Source organism: Leptinotarsa decemlineata, unplaced genomic scaffold (assembly GCF_025532065.1).
Source record: "Leptinotarsa decemlineata unplaced genomic scaffold, Ldec_3_MD MMD2_tig00026354_RagTag_RagTag, whole genome shotgun sequence".
Lineage (NCBI taxonomy): Eukaryota > Metazoa > Arthropoda > Insecta > Coleoptera > Chrysomelidae > Leptinotarsa > Leptinotarsa decemlineata.
In genome coordinates, this window is record NW_027412702.1 from 1,689,746 (window position 1) to 1,694,189 (window position 4,444).

Sequence of the window (4,444 nt, forward strand, 5' to 3'; positions counted from 1 at the left end):
AAAATCGGTAAAGAGAAAAGATGATTGTTTTTTTCATTTTTTACCCATATACCAATTTTTAGGTCTCTAGTACAAATTTAATTTTTTTACAGTTTTTCGAAAATTTGACATTTGTCGATTTCTCAAATTTAGCCAAACCTCAACAAAGTCAGTGCTTTATGCCTAACTTATCTTTCCAACGCATTTTTATTACCAATTGCAATTCTAAATACAACTTATTTCGCAAAAATTTAAAACACCAGTAAAAATTATGCCAAAAATGATATGATACAGTTTTTAAAAACAGATAAATATTTCACTTTATTTCAACTTTTTGCGAAATAGCTTGATACATAAGCATAATTAAAAAACAATATCAATGAAAAGTCAATAATTTATTCTTTACTGCAGTTTTCAAACAGTTAAACTTTGATTTACTAATTACGAAAAATTACAACGAAATTAAACTAAGGGTACTGTGGAAACAATTGAACTGGACCGAATAAGCAAAATATTTTATTGTCATGTGACATTTGTTGAATAACTCAAAATAGTGTTTATCAGTTTTAGATTTAAAATAGTTTATTCGTTGTCTAGTGTGTTGTTAAAAATGCTGAATCTTCAAGAGAAAATTGAAATTGTTTTAATATGCGGCGAGAATACCGGTCACCGACAAGTAGCTGATATTTTCAATGCCAGACATCCTGCAAGAAATATTCATCAGTCAACAGTTAGTAGGATAATAGCTAAGTTTAAATCTACTGGCTCGGTTGAGAGTAATTTTAGAAAAGCACATCAGCCTTCTAGACATACTGAAAAAGTGGAATTTGAAATATGTTTGGATGTCGTAGAACATAAAAAAACAAGTATTCAAGATATTGCAGATAGAACAGATGTTAAACCGAGAGAGTGTACGACGTATTTTACACAAAAATAAATTTGCGCCTTATAAACCGAAATTTATCAATGCATTAAAAGAAAGGGACTTCGATATGCGCTTGTATTTTTCTTTTTGATTTCAAGGGGAAAAAGAAGAAAATTATCATTTTCCTTATCAAATTTTATGGACAGATGAAGCGACCTTCTCTTCAAATTGCGTTGTGAGCTCGCAAAACTGCAGGTGGTGGGCAAAAGAAAACCCACATTTCGTAATCGAATGTCGAGATCAATATTCGTTTAAGACGAATGTATGGTGAATGTATTGAACGATCAAATTAAAGGACTATACTTTTTTAGACATAATTTAAATTCTGCGGACTACCTACACTTTGTGAATAGCGAACTATCTGAAGTTTTGGATAATATGTCCCTTCAAGTAAGAAATGTTGTGTGGTATCAGTGTAATGGTGCACCTATTCATACTACAAGGGTGGTTAAAGAGCGTCTTTTGGAAATATTTAGGGGCAAAGTAATCAGTCGCAATATGGAACACTTTTGGCCGTCTAGATCTCCTGATATAACCCCACTAGATTTCTTCTTGTGGGGTTACTTAAAACAAAAGGTGTATAAGCAAAGACCTTTTCGAGATATAAACCATTTAGAGGCAGTTATTCGAGAATGTGTAGAAGCACGAAACCCCGTAGTATAAAGAATGCAGTTAAAGATGTTTTAAAAAGGACAATTGATTGCATTGAACGTGGTGGAAGGCACACATAAATGTGACTTTTTATTTTGTATTTCTATTGGTATTTACATGGTTTAGGCATATGTTTCCATTTGATTTAGTGTTCTTAATTTAAATTATAACTTTATTTTAACAGATGTTTGTTACAATTTTTTACGGTTTAGTTTTCTAGGCAACAAACTCTAAATTGATTTCTGAAGTAATTTTGTTCATTCATACCTCATAAAAGATATTTAGTAAATCTGAAATTACTTTCGTATAATTCCTTCCCTTAGTTTGCGTTGTAATTTTTCGTAATTAGTAAATCAAAGTTTAACTGTTTGAAAACTGCAGTAAAGAATAAATTATTGACTTTTCATTGATATTGTTTTTTAATTATGCTTATGTATCAAGCTATTTCGCAAAAAGTTGAAATAAAGTGAAATATTTATCTGTTTTTAAAAACTGTACCTATCATATCATTTTTGGCATAATTTTTTCTGGTGTTTTAAATTTTTGCGAAATAAGTTGTATTTAGAATTGCAATTGGTAATAAAAATGCGTTGGAAAGATAAGTTAGGCATAAAGCACTGACTTTGTTGAGGTTTGGCTAAATTTGAGAAATCGACAAATGTCAAATTTTCGAAAAACTGTAAAAAAATTAAATTTGTACTAGAGACCTAAAAATTGGTATATGGGTAAAAAATGAAAAAAACAATCATCTTTTCTCTTTACCGATTTTCGAAATTTCGAGCAATAACTGCATGTCATTTCGCATCATTTTTGAAGCACAACCTAATGGAGATATCAAAAGTTGCTTGAAGAGATGAACAAAAAAAAATCCCATTTGCAGACTTTATGTGTGACAATGTTATATGTATGTATGTGTATATATATATATATATATATATATATATATATATATATATATATATATATATATATATGTATATATTTTAAGCATAGTATACCTTTTAGGACATTTTCAGAATTTGTTAAATGTATTTGAAATTACTTTTGGAGTCCCTGCTTGATACAACTGTGTCTACAACTCAAAAGGTTCGTCTCAACGCAATCACTTCAAACAAACCAGGTACTTGATTGAATACATTTCTAGTTCCCAATCTCGGATATCATTATGAACAAACATTTAGGATATCTGTTGGTCTTCGAGTCGGTTCAACAATTTGCATTCGCTATAAATGTATTTGTGGTGATGAAGTGGATGAAACTGGTGTTTATGGTTTGAGTTGTAAGTTTAGTTGCTGGTTGAAGATCTCTTCATGGGGCTGTGAATGACCTGTTAAAGAGAGCTTTGTCTGTAGCAAATATCCCCTCAGTCTTAGAGCCTTTTGGAGTGAGTCGTGATAATGGTGAATAACCCGATGTAGTGTCATTGATCCCTTGGAAATTTGAAAAACCATTATTTTCGGATTTAACGTGCAGTGATACCATGCAGCATTTCATATAAACAATAAACCAAACACGAATTTGTTAGATTAGTATATCTTCGTTTCTAAAGCTATAGAAACTTTTCTAGTATATCTTCGTTTCTAAAGCTATACAAACTTTTCGAGTTTAAACTTTCAATCTTCCTCTTGAAGATGATCACCTGGTGATCGAAACACGTGTAGGGGTGTTGAAATAACAGTGTGGTGTTGGGAAAAAACTCCAGTAGTATTCATTACTACACCAAAGGTTCCAAACAGTGCATCACAGGTAAAAATTTGTTTAATCTAGTGGGGTACATTCACATATCGAACAACTAGTGACATCAATGTCTAATGAGTGATTCAACTGGGCATTTCGAGTGATTTATAATTCAAATGATAATTCTATCATAAAAAAAATGATTATTGATAATTCGATTATGCCCATCAATAGTTGAATCACACTGAAATACCTCATAAAGGGGATTACACAGCATACTGAAAACACCTGGACACCAATATACGGTACGAATATAATAATTCACGTGTGTCACCAATTTCATAACAATCTCTATTGAGTGGAGATGTGTATGTTCCCTTTTATGAAGAGGGGATTACCAAAGCCCACTTTTGAGTAAATCCAGAAGTGGCGCTGATAGTAAGACATTTTAGTGTTCATGAGTTTGTTGATATTTTTTAGTGTTTTTAAGGACAATAAAAAAAAGTTGAAAATTCAACTCGAACATGGTAGGACGGTAGCCGGTCGGGTTGACATGGGTGGTTTGCTCCACTCACTCAATCGACCGCTTTGTGAAATGGTGGATCGAGCCACAAGTCCCGGATGATCGATTTTCACTTCCTATCGTGCAACTCGTGTTAGGAATCACACGTTAAAAGGTAAGACCTCGTTAGTCCTTAGCTCGCACAAGTTTCGACTTTTGAGGGATTTAAAACAGACAGATGTTTTCAATTTTGATTTTAAAAAATTTGAAAAATGTATTCATGTTAGGAATCTGATTATTTTAGGCGTGGTAGAATGATTGAAATTTGTGGGGTATACTTGTATATGTAGGATATATTTAGACACTTTCTAATATACCCCAAATAAATCTTGCAGACAACTAATTACAGTGATGTTAATGATGTTTCAAATATTTAAAGGCTGGCATTTCGAAATTGAAGCTTAGTTTTTTTAATTGTTTATTGCCCCTTCAAGCATTCAGGTGAGACGGCATATTACATGTCATAGTAAATATAAAAATGTGAATAAATAGATACAGTTGATCTAATATAATCTAAATTTCATTGAGTAAACCAATATCAGTTACTATAAGCTGAGAGGGATTGCAACCTTCCTTCAGAAGTTCGGCAAGAGCTGAAGCTTTTGAAACTCACGAATGTTACTTATTCGTATCAAAATAAAACTATTACC